The sequence below is a fragment of the Brachyistius frenatus genome, unplaced genomic scaffold (genome assembly GCF_029030835.1).
Source record: "Brachyistius frenatus isolate BFR_SWC_R1_liver_20210118 unplaced genomic scaffold, ASM2903083v1 Contig_192, whole genome shotgun sequence".
Taxonomy (NCBI): Eukaryota; Metazoa; Chordata; class Actinopteri; family Embiotocidae; genus Brachyistius; species Brachyistius frenatus.
In genome coordinates this window covers 150,865-170,427 of record NW_027210791.1, presented here as the reverse complement: position 1 = coordinate 170,427, position 19,563 = coordinate 150,865, and the positions used below count along the sequence as shown (strand labels likewise).

Sequence of the window (19,563 nt, the reverse complement as noted above, 5' to 3'; positions counted from 1 at the left end):
CAGGTATTTATACACATTAAGAAGTAAACTTCATTCTAGAGAGAGACTCTGGATGCTATGCAGGGTTCCCATTCTAAGTCAAATGTCAAACTCCCCGACTTTCACTGACTAAAAATCTTAAACTCTATTAACCATAATGAACAGAGAAACATGCTGCTGTTGTGCTGAACAGACAAGAAACAGACATTTCTGTTAAAAACAGGCTGACACATGTTCACCAGTTTGATATTAAAATGAATTAAATCCATCTCTAAATCCTGGCTGCAGAGAGAAATCATTGATCTAACAATAACAGTAATTAGCTCACAGCCTCATAAACTACATTTTTAATATCTGTCAGTGAGCACTAATGCTACCAAACACACACACTGACAATAACTAGATAACTAACGTTACAGCTACAGACATGGAAAATATTACATTTTGATAAATTGAAAGTAAAACACAAGTCCCTGAAATTGCAGGACTTGGTCAAAAAAATGCCCAGATTCACTGACTTTCCCTGTCTGCAAGAGTTTTTAAAATGTCCTGATGTTCCCTGAATTTCCCCGACCTGTGAAAACATTCACCACTCTGACATGAAGACAAGAGCCTTTTGTACGGCAGTACACAAGTCGTCACGATTAACAGATGAACACAAAAATAACACGAGTGATGAAGATGATCGAGCCTCTGGGATGTGTTCATCCCAAACATACAGCAGTTGGTGCCGGATGAGTCACAGGGTAGATTCAGGTGAACGCCTCTCCTCCGATCCACTGAATGAGCTGGAGAGAAACTAATCAAGCCACAATTTCCATTATTTATTTCCTGTGGAGCCAAACACTTCTCTCTATCCAGCTCACTGGACCACGGGGAGGCTGGAATCAGAGCAGAAATGTGATCCTGTCCGGCAGACTGTGGAGCAGCCAATAAATGTCAGGAACTGATTACAGTCTGTGTTTCCCAACGAGCAATGAGAGGCTGAATCCGAGCCTGTCGCTCCTCTTTATCCAGCTGCTGTTTGTGACTCACACTGAGGTTAATCACCTTCAGTAATCTAGTGTTTCTCAGGGGAGCCCCAAAACACGCCACACGGCCCAGCAGCTCCGCAACACACAAAATGCACAGTGTTCCCGTCAGACACACTAAATTATGCATCAAGTGAAGGATCCAGGAGTCAAGGAAAGATCCGACTGTCCAACAGGCAGCTGCTGATTGAAAGCATGAGGAGTTATTAGTGAGATTGCTGGGAAACCACCCTTTAGGTAAACTAAATGTTCAGTTTTTAATTCCGATAGCTCGTCTGTTTAATAGTCGTGAACATACTGAAAGGACTAGTGTGCTTCCTCAGTTAATCTTTCTTGTGATAGCAGTTCTTAGACATCCATAAACACCAATCAGGACGTTTAAAAGCCAAAGCAAACATTTAACTTTAGATCTGGATCTTGATCACATTAATAGTTTTTCTTCATTATCAAAATGTACCCAGTATTTCCAAAAGAAAGAAACTCCAAGGCACTCTTCTGCCAGAAATTAAAACGCCTTTCTTCCATGTGGTAATTCTCAAAACGAGGTGCTTGTTCATGTTTAAACTGGGTTATAAACCCAAGCGTAGCGGCACACGCGGCCTTCTTCAGGGTGTAACGCTCAGCACACTTCAGTAGACTCAGGATGATTTCCAACACCTGAAACTAATCAAGCAGCAGGTGACTGATACAAAGTATGGCTACGAGGGGTCTCTGCAACTGTAGAAGGATAGTGAGAACAAAGAAAGAAGAAAACGGGAATATACAAGACAAAAGGCAAAATAAATACATATTGATTGTTCACATAATTTATTCACATTATGGCTTAACCTTGGAAAAAGGGTGCCAGTTAAGAGACACGTCCTCGTCCTTAGAGCAAGGACCTCCAGGGTGGAAGGGTTCATATAAGCTTTGAAAAAGTCACGTTGGGAAACAGGGATGTTAGAACACCTTCGTTCTTTTAAAAAAATGTCTTACTTTCTGCTGTTTTGGAGGCTCAGGATGGTAATTTTGTGATAAAGAGAGCAGAATGACCATTTATCCTTGTACACCAGGTATTAAAACACACCTTGCCTGGCAGCTCACAAACAATCTTCCCTTTGTCATAAATTCACTTTTTTTTTGTTCCATATCTTTCCAAATTTATAGCTAAAATAAACTTGAACTGTGGCCATGAAAATACTTATATCCTGCTGGTAACACGGCAAACTGTTTGTTGCATTGCCAGCCATGAATCAGGCAGCTGTGAGGCTGTCCTGACTGAAGCCCTTTCACATCCATTTCCCAATGATAATGTCTGCTGTTGCAACAGGCCTCCCGAGACCACATCCAGATCCCTCCATGAATAAGCAGACCTGTTCCATCCTCCAGCTGACACCCTCAGCTGGGCGCTGAGTGCTGAGAAAACACTGCAGGCAATTAGCAAAGTCTTGAAATGAAAGATGAGGGGGGGACTGGTTTCCTCATGGTATCAAGAGAGCTGGAAACTTCTGTAGAATCAAAAACGTAATGGCTTTGAGGCCGTCGGGAAGATCAACATTTCCCCAGACGTAGGCTCTTAAATTCATATTTTTTGTCAGTGTCCAGTATATTCAATGTTCACTTAAACACACTTGATTTATAATTATTATTATTGCATTAACAGTCACACTTCGAGCTAAATTAATATTCCTGCTGTTGATGGTTGCTAGTGTTTAAATAACTGATGGCCAGGACCAACAAATAGAAGCTAGTACCTTATAAAGAATGAGTGAAAGACATTGACTATTGAATGGAATATAATAATTGAAGTAATATGTTCAGTATAATGAACATGTCAAGAGCAATAATATTAATAGTAATAATCAGTCCAACAATGCAGTCATTGTGACCACCACTATACACTTTGCTCTTTGTAACAGTCGTGCTGTTTGTTCACTAATCAAATCCAATAGCTTCCACGACAATCTCTCCTTTGTTCTTAAGCTACTTTCAGTGAAACTCAGCACTTCCCTTTAATATTTCATATACTTAACAAATCCTTACAAAAGTCAGTCTGGCATCTGGCTTCCACCCCCCAATGTCATGGCCAGGAGATGGGAACAACACTACACTATAAGCAGTGATTCACTCGCCCTCGTGCTTCTCTAAACAGCTGTTACTGGTAACACAACTCACTCCCAACGTCATGGGAAGGTCTATCCCTTCATAATGTTACTGGGGTTTCCTTTGTTCCTGGAACAGAAAAGGGAAGCCAGTGTTCCCTTGGATCAAGCCTTCATCCAACATTGCCAACTAATGTGGCATTGGACCTCCTCCACTCCACTTGGCAGCCATTCCCTCAGTACACTGATGCCCCTCAACGCACCCCTGGACAAAGAGTGTGACTGTACACCAAAGACGTTCTACCTCATGTGGAGTCCAGAAAGATGACTATTAGGTCATTGGCCTATATTCCCAATAGCTGTGTCTCTCAGATGAACTCACCTGTCATTTCAGACCAGCCACTCCCACCTGCCCCAATTTCTCTCCAACAGCAACACCTGCTTGCCCCCCACCCACCCACTGCTGCTCACCTGCATCCACTTCACACCGGTCCACCATTTATTTCTTGTGAGATTTTTTTTATTTTCTTTGCACTACCCCTGACCTTCCCAGCCTCCCGTCGTCTTGTTTTGTTCCTCCTCTTCCTGTCAACCTTGAACACTATTTTTGCTTGCCCCCTTTTTGCCTCTTCAATCTGCCTTGCAAGTAAACTGCTGGTTGACGTTTACCTGCTTGTCTCTGTGTCATGAACTTGGTTTATTTTCAGAGTATCACATGACTCCACTGGAGTCTGACAGAATTGGTGCAAATATATGTAATAATAAATTTATCAAGACAACAAGAATTGGAAAAGTGAAGGATTTAAATTAACAGCAGACAAAATCCCTAAAGTGAAAGAAAGAACCTTCTTACTAAAATATGACAATAAAAGTATGATTTATAACTTATTCTTGTGTTTTGTTTAATGTCATAAAAATTGTTAGTCATTCAAATGGAAACACAAACATTAAAAGCATAGGTTATACTTAATTAAATGATATTACATAATATAATGTAATTGTAATAGAAAATAATCTAAAATAAATAATAATATCTTTGTGTCCGTGGAGCAGAGACTCCCGGTTAGATGTCACTTCCAAACAAACATTTCTAAAGCTGCTCTATTTTGTTCAGTGGTGAAAACAAGACAAGTCCTCAGACAGCCTTCTTGCAATGAGATTTCCACTATGTTGGAAAGTGTGACCTTTTTAAACTGCATGAAATGAAGCACACTTTCACCAACGTCAAAGAAATATATCATCTTAAAATGGCTTACTCAGTAGTAATGTTTTAGGTCTGAACTTATTCAAGCAATTTCCAGCTGAATTTTTATTGAACAATCATCCAATATGAATATAACTATGGAATAAAAACAATTTGATGATATAGTATGTCCATAAAAGAAAGTCCCGAATAGCGGTCATATGAGGACCTGACAGATCTCTTTATAACTGACCACTCCAACAGCTCTCTGTGTCCTTTGAGGGGGAGGCTCCATAAAAGCTTCATAAAAGCTCTCCATACACTCGTCTTCACAGCTTTCATCTTGCTGCCACTGTCTCTGTACTGTACAGTCATGAATGTCAATCCTTATTACAGTAGCAGTCATTGAGGATGGACTGTGTCCCGATGACTGATCCGGTAATACTTCTCTAGAAATATTGGTCACGAGGCCAAATGAAGCATCTAATGCAGCAAATAAGATTATTGCTCGTGCATTAAAGTCATTAGAGTTCATGATGATGGAAGTTGCAGTACACTGCATTACATATTGGCTGAGGCAGTTGGAGCTCATTAGGAGAGTCCCTTAACAAAGTCCTACCGAAGACATGTTGTAGTCAAATACAGTGAACAATGTTCATTTTTTATCATTCAATCCATTTTGTTTTTAACAAAGAAGTGAGACAAGGTGAGACTAAAACCAGTTGTTTCAATTACATCTGAATTCATGTTTAAATCTAAAGCTTAAGAATTAATTAGATGAATAAAATATTTCAGAATGTTGCTTATCGTGTTCAGTAACAGAATTTAAAGCCTCCCTTTGGTTTTTCGAAAATTCTGTAATAATCGTGATGATAAAGCTCTGGTGCCTTGTGGAAGCTGCAGTCCGAGTCGCTGTGGAGGTTTGATTTAGCATACATGTGGTAGTTGCAAACACACTTTGACTGGGACGACTGGCTTGTTTACACGATGACTGATGGTCTGACTGCTCTTGTTTCTTCCCCCATCTGACTTGAAATGACACAAATAAAAACCTAAGTTGGAACAAATAGGAACACTCTGCAACAGACAGTACTGGTATCGTCCTGTGGGAAGATGGAGCCTGAGTACAGTCTGGAAAATCTGACATGACATCACATTTATTCATTTATTTTACCCGTCTAATGGCCCAAAACAGGTACTTTTTTTTCACATGAAAATGCTCGAGTTGATTCTGAATATTGGGGAAAAAAGGTCAGCGATGGAAAACCTGAATCATTTGATTTGAGGTCAAACATTTACTATGATTTCACAAATCAAAAGAGGCCTCAGAATGTGACAGCAAATAGAATAGTACAAACATCTTACAGATCAAGGCTCAACAGCATTTTACCAAAAATAGGACAAATTTAAATAATTCCTGCCTTGCTAAGTTTCTGTAAATGAATGTTTCTCTCGTGTTTTCACCAGAGCAGAGCTGTTACTCTCTAATAGCAGCTGGTATCCATGTTTGCTTGTCAGAAGCATTTGTTTTCCTGCAGTGCGAGCACACAGCTCTGGCAGCAGGTCTGTGAGGAGGTTGGACTCCAGCCCTGATTTGGCACAACGTGGGACAGATCCAGCAAAATGTGGAACACAAACGACGACAACACAGTTGTAATTATTACATTTATGAAACATTACAACAAAACTTGAGCAAAATGTAATGTTTTTGTGAAACATTCAGCTTCGGAGCAAAATACTCAAATAATTGCTGTTCAAGCCAAGTGGACCGATTAACTGGACTAAAGAAGCGGGTGATGCTGCTCTAAAATAGTTCCACGGCACGGTGGGCTATTTTGGCGACAAACATATTCATGACACACACATCGGTTTTTTTAATAGTAGCTTATAAAAATATCCGTTGTTGTGGAAATACTGGGTTCCAGTATCATGTCATGCCATTTTCTGAAAGATACAATGAGGAAGACCATGGCTTCACAGACGAGACACTGTGGTGTTGATTCTTTCAGCAATCACTCATTCATAAGTCTGCTCTCAACGGTACACCGCATTTATTTTCAGTGATTTAGATAATCGGCACTTTTTAGATTTACTCAACGCCAAAATATATCTGGTACCTTAAACATGGCCGTATGGTTGTTTGAGGAAGCAGCTCAATATCACTCATCTTACATTTAGTGAAACCTCTGGAGGCCAAAGTTATTGGACGGGAGAGAAGAGGAAGGTCATGTGACAAAGTCAGTGATGGGAGGAGGTCGGAGGTGGAATGAGAACGCCGCATTCACAATTTCATTCCTATTTGTAATAAGAAGAGAAGTTGCCTCGCAACATAACCTTGGGAGGACTACAAATAACACATATTGTCATTTTGTCTATTAATCTTTGTCATAAATGAATGAAAAATTCCCACTGCAAAATACCAGATATTTGGTAATTATGAGCCTGAACATCCCAGAAATGTGTGTCAGCTGTAAAGTTTGGCTTCGGCCGGTCTGCTCTTTCTTCAGACATTACAACAGAGACAATATGTTGCGCTACAGTGGTTTTAAAGGGGATGAGAGGATCTGATTTAATTGGCCATGATTGAAGTTGGCTGTGACGTTCTTTGTAATGAGCTATTCCTCCTTCTTTACCGCTGTACCACGCAGCGCCACAGATGCGCTTGTGTTTGTGTTCACTAAATTACCAAAATAGACATGTGCTCCTAGTGCACAGAACTACCGTTTGCATTGTGCCTAGATTCATGAAAATAAAGGCCAAAGTGTTTGTTTGGTTCCAAAGTTAAAGATCCTCATATACTTGAAACACTGGAAATGGTAATTTTACAGAAGTTCATTAAATTTGCCTTTAACAAAGCAGATTTATGTTTCGACTTCAAGCCAGCTTCATCCCACCAGTCTTCTACCAAATGCAAGAATGACCTCCGATTTTTAATAAATGTAATTTTTGCCATATGACCTATCACGCAAAAGACAAACACCTCCTCGTGTTTTATGATAGACACTAAAAGCAGCATTTATTTGACTTTCAACAGTAAATCCAAACACAGGGAACTCTGTGAAAGCAACAGATACAGATAGCACCCACAAGCTCCAAGTCTACGGAGGCAGCTGGTTGCTTGTAATTCCATTAACAGTGACTTTGTGTGTGAATGTGACCTTTTATGTTCTCGACTACTGAACCGCCACTCAGCAGGTCGTGTCCTGCATCCTGTTTCAACCACATTACATTCTGGAAGCAGCACGCCATTAAAATGTGCCCTGGCCAAATTCACAGAGGTCATTTTTGATACCAGCAAAATATCCTGTTGTCCAAGTGGGGAAATCACAGGCCTGTCAGTGCTGATAGGATCTTGCCTGGATCCGATGAAACAACGACACTGCCACCACAGTTTGACTGAACAGCAAATAACAGAGGGTCTGAATGAAAAGCCCGGCTAGTGTGGTCGGCTTCTATTGTGGGAATGAAAGGAGGCAAACTGGACTGTTCTGTAGATCTGTCCATCAGTCCAGGAACAATACCTCTGTACGCCAGAGAAAAGATGAACTCCCATCCAATCATGTGTCCGGAGCCTGTTGTTCTCCGCTCTGCAGAGAGACAGCCGGTTCACTCAATAATTAGTATTTTCAGTTCTAACTACCAGAGAACAAATTCACTGGATTTAATTAGAATGAGTCATCGACACTGACTTGAGATATGAATGTGCAGTGTATTTATTTGGTCTGACGATTTAACCAGCACACATATGATTAACTTGTTGAATCCTATTTATTTAGAAATATATTAATGAGGAGTACACTGCTTTTGCCTTGTTCATACTCTTATACTTTTAAAATAATGAGATACAGTGAATTTGCTTTACTTTGGCTGCTTCTGTTACTGTCAAAACTATTTTTCCGTAGTGATTCCAAAGAGAACAAAACAGATATTTGAGATTGTAACTTGAACTTTCTTGATTAAAAAATGAGTTGTTTTTTTGAAGGTACTGCAGCTGGAAGCACAACCTGCTGTAACCTGATGTCGTTGTGAACATCTGTGGCACCAGCCAAATAAAAACCAGGGCAGTCCTCCTTCATGTTCACTAGAGAAACCAACAAAAAGACAACGTTTCCACTGAGATATACGACAGCAACTGTTTGGGTTCAGGCCCAAGTAATAATCCCAAGACTAAAAATGTCATTCATGAATTGATTTAACGCTGCACATTCTGCAAGCTCATGTTTTCCTACTTTAATCTATGATATCATATCATTACTATTTGATGCCTGTGGAGACAACAATGTCCAGATATGCTACTTTTTTTTTCAACCCAATTGTTATAAACATAAAACTCGATAGGATTCTGCATCTGTATGGCCTGTTTCTCAACTCAGATTCATTTATTTATTCATTTAACTGTCAGCAGTGAACAGTTCAGGAGAAATTTGATGGCATTCCCAGAAAAGCTGACATGTTTTCAGACCCCTCAGAAAAGTGTTTGTATATTTTAGTTTAGGAGAGATTACTACTGAAGCCTCAGTTAAAAAGTGAAGTATTATTGCATGTTGAGCCTTGGGAGAGTGCAGTGAGAAAAATGAGAATGATTAATATCAGTCTCATGTTTGTGTGCTAATTATGGAGCTGGAGGCGGGACGGGGTTAGTCTAGCTCAGCATAAAGATTTGAGAACAAAAAGCTTGCCTTGTTCCATCTGAAATAAAATAGCATCAGTACCAACACCTCTAAAGTTGACTGATGAAAACAGGATAACGTGTTATTTTAGTTTCAACATGTAAAATGTACAGATGTGTATTTGTGGCTTTTGGCCAACTTCTCATCTCGCACACATTTTTCTCAGTGCTAAAATTTTTACTTCCATTAATTGATTTATTTAGTGTACAAAGTGGTCATAAAATACCAAAACATATCCTAATCCCAATCATGTCTAATTTACTAGAAAGAAAAATCAGCAGACCATCATGTTTCAAATGGAAATAGAAAAAGGTTGGTATTTTTTCTTGACTAACCAATTATTGAACTAATTGTTTCAGTTCTTGTTTTTACAAGAGTCCTTATTGAAAATAATATACATTTCATGATGATAACTGTTTAGTTACATTTGTATTATGTATTATCACATCATTTGTTTACTTACTTGCGTTGGCAAAAAAAAAAAGGATTAAAAAAACAATATCACTGATATATTGATTTGATATGTAGATTTTCATTACTGTCAGGAGTCGGACTGTAACTGGATTTAAGCTCAGTAACAACAGAAACCTTCTAAAAGTCTGGATTATAGTAATTTACGGGCCCTGAAGATATCTATCTGAGCATCGGGACTGTTTCCTCTCATCTAACTGCACAGAATATAATTGTATATACAGAATGCCGAGCATCCCCTTCCACCCATATGTTTTCATGCTTGTTCATCCCTGAAATTACACACAATCTATCAATGTGGAGAAATCAGCTGAGTTTGAGCAAATTGGAAGCGAGCGAGCCCACAAACAGTTGTGATACCAGAAGGTAAAGTCTTAGATGGAGCTGTGATCAAAGACAAAAACAGCAGATTCAGTCAGATACCTGCAGTTATATAATCATATCAATCACAATCACAAGAACACATCTGGTTCTCTGTAAATAGGCTGCCAGGACTTCCAACCTGCAGCTTTTGTTTTCTGTGACATATCCGTGTATGATTATTGCTCATCATATGTATTTGGCATTTAACACTGATGCAAGAAATTACTTTTAAAATAATGAGATGCAGTGGATTTGCTTTCTTTTTGGATTCTTCTGTTACTGTTAGACTGTATTTTTTTGTAGAGCTTTGAAAGAGAATGAAAGTGAGATATTTGAGATTGTAACTTCAACCTACTTTTTATTTTTGTAATCATGACAATGAAGGTCATCTTTTTGAATCCTAAACCCTGATCTTTTCCTCAACCAAACCAAGTTGTTTTTTGTGTCTAAACTTAGCTAAACCAATGTGCTTTATTTCCTGCCACTGGCGCTCATTCCAAAAATGCTAATTCAATTCAATTAAAATCCGAAGATTCAGATCAGTACCATTAGTTACACTCTCCTTCATTAGTGACAGACTGAACCTTTATTCACTCCCTCCGACATTGAGGATCTGGTGTTATCTTTGCTGCTGAAGTGTGGTGTCATCCGTCAAGATCTTAAGAGATCTCTAAAACCTGCCGGTCCTCCAAGGGGTTTAAAAAGAAGACCTAATTATTTGAAAACAATCTTTCTATAAGATTTATCGATCTAAAAAATTGTTTTTAATTTACCGGGAGAGGAGCAGATTTAGCCCAAGAACATACCAACTGATGCAAAATTTCATAACATGGTCTGCTGGTAACCTGTGCAATTGTTGGTGTCAAAGTGCATGTGTCTACAATCACAAAGATATTATATCAGTCTGAGCTGCATGGGAGGTGTGCCTCTGGTGTCCAATAGGAACATTGTTTTTGTGCCTAAACCTACTTGAGGAGAAGAACCTCATATCTACTGCGAAGCTGGAAATGTCAGGATTTTGGGTTGAAAATGATGATGGTGATGAGTCGCTGAACGTTTATTCTGCGCTGAGCGTTGAATGTTCTGTGTTTTGTTTCCAGTCACTGAGAATTGAAAAATGTTCAACTTTGGGTAAAAAGCTGCGCTTGTCACTCACTTTTTACTCAGCCATTCAAACCCAGCGAAGGAGGGGCGGGACAAACGCACGTAACCACCGACACTGGTCACTGATTGGTCCGCCCTTACAGAGGCTGAGTGAACACAAGCAGCGCTACAGACTGGAACCAGTGGAAAACAGAAGCTGTGAGGGTTAGTCTGGTGGAGTCCGCCTGTACTTACAGAAGGACTTATTCTTTTGTCAAAATACAAAGAACACAATAACATCTTCATGTACTCATGTACACATTGGACTCTTGAATGAAGACAAAGACATTACAATACATCGTTAGATGTTTCTGTCCAGCCTTTCTCTCTGTGACTTACCTATGTACCTCATATGCCGGGGAAATGGACCACAGTTATTATTTCCTAACTACGCAATACGAAGCTTGAATCGGGTGTTTTATTCTTTGCTCTGAACACATCTTTCTTGAATGTCTGTATAGTGATCATGTCCTTAGATTTTTATAATGTCACTCTATGGCTTGCTTTTCCTGTCGCCTCAAGAAAATGCCTCTTCAAACAATGGTCGACCCTTTGACTATACACTGTATAAATGACCGTTTATATTCAGCTGCAGCATTTCCGGTCTCTCTATCTTCACTCTTTGTCTCTGTTTTCTGTGGCAGTGTAATTTTGTGTAATAATGTGTTTTGCCATGTTAGAGTTTGTTAGTTGTTGTTGTGTTCTAAAGTTATAACTGTTAGTGCGTATGCAGTTAACAGTAATCGCCTCTCAAAGCACAGTTTGACACATCACAGTAAAAACAGCTTGAATGTGACTCCAGTCTATGAGTTTGCATTGATTATGCTGAGTGTTAAATTACAGCAATTGCATTATCACAGAACAGTATAAAAGTATATTGCAAATTCATTCCAAGTATGAATTATTCTCCCTACCCAGCACTGTATTGTACCAGCTTATAATACCATTTTTCTTTAGGCCTATTTATTATATCACTATGTTCATATTTGGACTAGAGCTGTCACAATCATGAAACTTAAATGACAAATGATTGCCATGTTAATTTTGGGTCCCACTTTTAACTAATTTAATAATACACATTAAAGAAGTTGTATTGATATTGAACACAGAAACACAGGAATACAAATTATATTTCTGTATGTCTTTAAGGTTTTGTAAATAAAACAAAACTGCACAGGAAAGATAACAATTTAACCAGATTATATTAGAAGATACACTCACCAGCCACTTTATTAGGTACACCTGTTGAACTGCTCGTTAACTAAATATCTGATCAGCCAATCACATGACAGCAGCTCAATGCATTGAGGCATGAAGACACGATGAAGACGAGTTGCTGAAGGTCAAACGGAGCATCAGAACGAGGAAGAAAGGTGATTTCAGTGAAGGTGAAGGTGAAGGTGGCAGGTTGTTGGAGCCAGACGGGCTGGTCTGAGTATTCACTAACTGATGATCTACTGGGATTTTCACCCACAACCATCTCTAGCTTTACAGAGAACGGTCCGACAAAGAGAAAATATCCAGTGAGCTGCAGTTCTCTGATGCCTTGTTGATGCCAGAGGTCAGAGGTCAGAGGAGAACAGCCAGACTGGTTGGAGATGATAGAAAGGAAACAGTAACTGCAATAAGCACTCGTTCCAACCGAGGTATGCAGAAGATCTGAACAACACCTGGAAGCTTGAAGCAGACTATATTTTCTTGTCCCACTTTGGGTCCTTCGTACCAGCTGAGCATCATGTAAACACCACAGCCTACCTGAGTATTGCTGCTGACCGTGTCCGTCCCTTTATGTCCTCAGTGGACCGTCTCCTGATGGCTGCTTCCAGCAGGACAACGCACCACGTCACAAAGATCAAATCATCTCAAACTGGTTTCTGGAACATGACGATGAGTTCACTGGACTCCAACGGTCTCCACGGTCACCACATCTCCATCTAATAGGAGCTTTGGGATGTGGTGCAACGGGAGAGCCAGAGTTTTTAGATAATATTAAGAACATGCATGGGACCAAGAATCAGAAATGATGGAGAATATCAGTTAAATTCCAGCATTGCTGTTTAAATCTAAACGAATTTTAAGTCAAAAAGACGCGCGACAGTTGACAGTATCGGACCTTGGACAGTTTCTGGAAAATATATATATATTTTTTAATATTAATTAGATCGTTTTTAGATATCACACCACAAAAAAAGTCTTATTCACTTCCTGTATTGAGATGGAGACAGAAATCTGAGAGATTTTTACATTAAAAACCTGAACTAATTAAGCCGAAACGGTCGGCCAGCAAAAGGGAAGGAAGAAAACATTTCTGCTTTTTAACCAATAACAGGTAATGATGGTGAATGTCCCTGCAATGTGTCAATGTTGGTGAAGAAAAACTTGCTGTTTACTGCCACGGAACAGGTGCAGCAGTGTGTGTGTGTGTGTGTGTGTGTGTGTGTGTGTGTGTGTGTGTGTGTGTGTGTGTGTGTGTGTGTGTGTGTGTGTGTGTGTGTGTGTGTGTGTGTGTGTGTGTGTGTGTGTGTGTGTGTCACTGATGCATTCAGCTTTCATGCAGTGATGCCGCCTTCATTAGGATGAGAAGAGCAACACATCGTACGTTCACAGTGCGAGCATTCAGCCGATGCATTTATGGACGGCACCCTGAAAAGAGCACACTGCCTCCACCTCTTCTCTGCCTCCACCTCTTCTCTGTCTGCATCTCGTCTCTGTCACTGCGCCTCCTCTCTGGCATCCCTGCCCTCACTCCTCTTCTCTCCATCTGCTCCATCACTCCTTCGCTCTGCCTGTCTTACGTGTTCTGTATTCTACGCCTGGACTAATTAGGACTCTGACAAAAACAGGTGAAGTGACAGCAAATCATCACACTAAGTCCTGCACTCCTAATCCTCCTCTGCCTTGTTTACTGTTAAAACTTTTAAGTTGTTGCAGCACAAATAAAGGCTCAGTATGAGGTCATGCATAAGAGTAATAAGCATGCACACACACATGGGCAGCAACACAGTCAACAGAGCTGAGACAGACTCTAAGTCAGGAGGAGAATACTGAAACACTGCAGCAGTGAGCCTGTAAACATATTCTTCATGACCACTAACCTCAGATATATAAACACCAGCAATACATTCCAGCTATATGACGGTTTATTATAACCGCTAGTCTATATTCACACGTGCATTTATCTTTCCTGAATAATCAAACCAGTGAGATGCAATGATTGAAAATGTGTTTTCTTCAAAGAACAGACAGCTGAGACTCCTGCTATCAATGACAGTAATTACACTATTAAGTTCTCTCTTAATCTCAGATAAACAAGCACAGCTTGGATCCACAAATTAGTGCTTTGACTTGGACAGAAATTTCAATTCCCTGCACAAGTGAGACGTGATTTCCTCTAGGACGGGCTGCTTATGACAAAACTGCATTTCAAAAACCATGAATATTGGTCCTCACTGGACAGAATGAGAAAAGAAAGTATGACCCATTTCTGTCTCATTATAACAAACTCTTTCAATGAACTTGTAATTCATGAAAAAGCACATATTACAGTAAACATGCGGACTGTACTGCAACAACAGCTTCAGCAGATTCATCTGCAAAAAACACCTTCACTGGCAAAATATTTGGAAGAAAAAGATTAAATGATACAGATTCGAACATGTAGAAAATTATTTTATATGCTAATATGATCTTCTATATATTATTTCAAACTGTGGGTACATCTGGAATCCAAATCTCGCTGTGTGAGGCAGCTCATTTTGAGTAAAGGATTTCTGTGTGCATTGTATAAATGCGGATCAGCTGTGGGTGTTGTGTTCTGTGGACTGCAGTCCAGGTGCAGGAGTGACGGACCTGCGTGGATCTGTAACGGAGACTCACGTGTAGCTGTGATCCTGCAGGACAGATCCTCCAACATGTCTCAGCGCTGCGCTTCAGACCGTGAAGCAGGTACAAAGAACATGTTTCAACTCACCGTGAGGTTTCCTGGACGTTTGCATTTCGGGAAAGATGCTGAAGAAAAGAAGAGCAGCGGGGTCCCAAGATTATAGAGACAGTTTGAAAAGAGTCCCTGAATTCCTTCAGTCCCGCCTGGTCTAATCCTACGAGCTGAAATCAAGGGATATTAAAAAAAAAAAAAAAAAAAAAAAAAAGGTCTGTAAAAGCACCGCGACGAGGTTCACATAAATTCGTGAAGTCAGCAGCCGGGCAGTGAAGCTGGTCGGTCTCCGTGTCGGTTAGTCTTCCCGGTAAGACAGCGGTCTGCTCCCTGACCGTCCGCGGCAGCTGCTGTTTGACAGAGCAGCATCTCTCACTTTGTCCATGTACTTCCTCGGGAGAACTCGGCTACGTCCGACTTTTTCCGGAAACAACATCCCAACACAGGCTGTCAAAGACGTCTCACTTTGGATGCAAATTTTGATTCAATAACCCGCCAAAAATGATGTGTGTCCTCACGAAGAGACAATAATCCACCTGATATCTAATCGGAGTATCAGTGATGGAGGTTCGAGTCCCCACACCGAGCAGAACTCCACCTGTTCCCCCAGCCTGCCTCCCCACTGAGGCCCTGGAGCAAGAGAACTGCTCCACAGGAGATCCAGGCATTAAGCTTCACAGTACCAGTGCACAGGTGACACCTATAGAGAAAAGGATTTCTCACAGCTGACTGTAGAAAAGCCAAAACAACCTGTTTAATCTGCTAGAGGGACATTTAACAAAGCAGAATAACTATTTCTCTGGAATTTTTGAAAATTCCCTTCAAATATTTCTTTTTTTCTGGTCAAATGTTTCCTCCAAAGTCTGAAACAAAGAAATAAATTGATGGTAAAATGTTAATACAGTTACATTTTCACTTTCAAAATGACAGGCTACATTTCACAGTACAAAGTATATGAAGCACAAAATGCACAAAAAAGCACAAAACGTCTCCATAATGTGAATGGAATAAATCCATTCTGTGTTAAGGTGACACATCGCTTGCAGAGAGGAGCTGAGAGCCCAGTACACATTGGTGCCATGACACCAAACTCCAGCTGAATATTTAGAGGGCACTTTCTCACACAATAGGTTCCTATTGTTCCTAATAGAAAAAAGCTCGTGCACAAGACGCAATAATTATTAATTGATTAAAATTAGTATTGTGCAAAAAAACATAAAAACTAATCCAGGTTTGCATTATAGAACAAGAAAATAAACAGAAAATATTTTTGATTAGAAACGTCTTTGTGACACGTTACAGACGAATATAGTCTGTGACGAAATACGTTTCCCCTCGAAACCTAATTGAGAATGCCGTTTATTTGATAGATTCTTCATAATTCGATAAAGCTGTCATCCTGCGGGCACAGTGGGACGCCGTGAACTCAGAGCAGTAACCAGTCAGGAGACGTCTGCCCACAGAAGGAACAGCTTGTTTCATTTTGGTAGAAACAAAGAAAAAGTACCTGTTTCTTCTGTTTCTGTCTCCTCTCTCCCTGTTTCTGACCTTTACAGAGGGTCATTCTCTATGTTGGATTCCATCAGTCCTCCTCCAGTGCTCAGAGGTCCCAGTGATGCATCGTCTAGTTTGGGCTTAAACAGCGCAAGTGAGTTGGAGTCACTGATATTGACTGGCACTTATAGAAGCTACCTGTCCAGGATATATCGTGATTTCTTTCCTGTCAACCTTCACTGTGGCATTTAGTTCTTCCTTTGGTTGCTCAGCATGTACAGAACTCACGATGGACTCTCCCTTAGGCTGTCGAATTCCACAGTACCAGTAGGTTGGCTGATGAGATGGATCTACTGTAGGTTTCTGCTTTCATTACTTTTAATGAGTTGTTGGACGACATATTAAAACCCACTCCCAACTCTTTTCTGCAAGCTTTTTTGCCACTTCATCATGTTCTTTCCGCTCCGAGCTGCTCGACCGATGCGCTTACTAAAGAAAGTATGAATGGCAACACTTACTCTCCATGTTATTTATATGTTAATTAATTTTCCAATTTGTGCACATAATGGCTAATTACCAACTTTGGTATTGGCTTACCCAAAATATAATTTCTGCCTACAGCACCACAGTGGAGCCAAAAAAACAGGATTTCAAATCACATTTTATAATCAGCATGAGTTTATGTTTCAGTATTAGTCAAACACAACACACAACAACAGTGTTGTGTGAGAGTTGTGTGAGTGTTCATATTTGTCTGTCGAGCTTCTGCCTCTCTGGATTCTCTCTCCGTGTGTCAAACAACCTGCTGATGTTACACTTCTTGCTGTGGAGTAATTGCCATGACAGAGTCATAAACTGGGTAAAACTCCACTTCACAGAGGGAAGTGGAAGATTAAATTAAAAAGTTCACTGTGTCTCGCTGTGTCTGGCCTGCATTGTCCTGACCTAACCTTAACAGTGATTATTGCTCAGGGGCGGGGGCCCAATTTCTTATAAGGCAGTATTTATAACAGATTATAAAATGTAATTAATGGATTTATTAACAGTTGAGCATTTACTAAAGCTTTGTAGATCAGTTATAAACCACTAATAATGACATGGTTATTTATCTTCTAGCACTTACTTGTCTTTTTAGGTAAATCTTCAATTCCTTATGGAGACCTCTCCACTGAACTGTACCAGATATGTTATCTGAAACAAGGACTGCAACAAAAGCAGAACAGAAATCCAGTTCTAAACTGTGTACTCACATTAACTTTTACAATGGTGACTTTTCAGGGAGCGCTACCATTGAAGGGATTCTACAGAAGTAGGCCTACTATACCTCACACATTATTTTACTGTCTACAATTGTTCTCACGTTATGAGGTTTGAGGGCCATTTCTTATTTTTGACAGACGTCGTTGAAAAGACTGAAGTAAGGCATTTTAATGTTAGATTTTTACTGGGAGCCAATGAAAAGAAGCTGTTATGGGAAAAATATGAGCTGTCTTGTTAATTCCCATCAGTACTGAAACTGCAACATTTTGGATTAACTGGAGGATTTTCAGAGGGTTAATACTGGGACACCCTGACAATAAGGAACCATGATAACCCAGCCTATCCAAACAGGACATTTCTAATTTTAACAACAACGTCCAGGTGAAAGAAGGCATCCCTGGAGACTTGCTTCATGTGTGACTTATAAAGGACATATCCTGGTCAAAAAGAAGTCCAAGCTTCCTCATAATAGTATTGGACGCCAAGGCAATACCATCCAGAGTTACAACATGGTTAGATAGTTAGATAGATGGTGGTCTGAGGTGTGTCGGGCCAAATGCTGTAACTTCAGTTTTCTCTGAATTTATAAGTAAGAAATTGTCATCCAGACTTTCATGTCTTCAAGACATACCTAAAGTTTGACTAACATTTGTTTCACCTGGCTTCATTGATAATTATAGTTGCTTGTCATATACATAGCAATGGAAATGGAAAGTGCCTAAAAGGAGCATGTATAATGTGAAAAGTATTAGTCCTAGTACAGATGGGACTCAGCAGGACTCAGTAGGACTCCCTGAATAACTTGTGTGTGCATGGAAGACTCATTGCTGATGTGAACAAATTGGAATCTATCTAATAATTAAGATCTAAACCAACGATAATTGAATCACTGGCCAATTTGTGTGAAGTGGTTTCAGCTGACTCTGATAATCGCAAGCTTTATCATGTTTACATTGAAACAAGTAAAGTGGAAACAAAAACCTTGGTTGAAATTGATTTAATTGTTAAACTAATTTGTAAATGAAGGGCAAAGAGTGTCATGAGTCTGGGCGGTTGTTCTAGATGTTTCTGGATGTGTAGTTGTCCTTCTGGAGGTGTAGTTGTCCTTCTGGAGGTGTAGTTGTCCCTCTGGACGTGTAGTTGTCCCTTCACAGAGTGGAGGAGAAGCATGTAACCAAGAGAAAAGAAAAGAAACTCTAAACATTCTGTTCTAATTTGTTTTCCTAAATAAATTGTGTCCTTAAATGTGGTCAGTGGCTGGATTATGGTCACAGGCCACATTCTTTCCTGGGACTTAAGTCTCCAATTACGAGGGTGGATCAGAAAGCAGTGACGTGGACGGAGAAAGGAGAAGCTGAACCCTTCGTGAGGAAATCCTTCCCGGTTTGGCCACTTGCTCAAAATCAGCACCTGAGTTGCGCCTGTTTTTGAGCAGTGGTCCGGGCGCGTCGGCCATTTCTTTACACATCAAACTTTGTTACACATTTTTGGGGAAGAGAAAGAAACAGCAGGGAGCCAAATGTGTTGGGGGGGGGGGGGGGGGGGGGGCTGTTGTGTGCATGTTCGATGTTTCTGTGAGCGGGTGGATTGTCGTGTTGGAGAACTAACGTTTTAGGGGAGTGACGTTCTGCCCCTTGGAAACATGAATGTCACTCAAAACTCCTCTCTGGGTTCATGGCCTCATTTCCCTCGGCGTCCTGCTGATTTCCAGAGTTTGACTCTTACCACCAAACATTTTTAGAACGTTCTTAAAGATCATGATCCTGCCTATTAAGAGGAACATTCTCTGAAAAAAAAACACAAAAAAACTTCTAGTTGAAAATGTTGTTTAAACCATTAAACATTCTCAGACCAATGTGAGAACTCCGGCAGGGCGCCGACCACAGGGTGCTGTCACAGTGAGTCCCAGGTTTGATTCCCAGATGGCTGGACCTTCGCTGTCTGTCACTCCTAC

General features: G+C 40.2%; 1 protein-coding gene across 5 annotated transcripts in view; it reads right to left on the bottom strand.

The window, feature by feature from the left end:
* The window catches only part of ptprfa (protein tyrosine phosphatase receptor type Fa), a 211,984-nt gene extending 196,574 nt beyond the window's left edge, over positions 1–15,410 (bottom strand). For 3 of the 5 annotated variants that reach the window (XM_069718471.1, XM_069718472.1, XM_069718473.1), the window contains exon 1: positions 14,892–15,409. The gene's annotated coding sequence lies outside the window, so the exon portion shown is untranslated. Of the gene's footprint in view, positions 1–14,891 lie in introns of all 5 variants that reach the window. The other 2 variants (XM_069718469.1, XM_069718470.1) reach the window with 1 other exon arrangement.
* Positions 15,411–19,563: the final 4,153 nt, after the last annotated feature.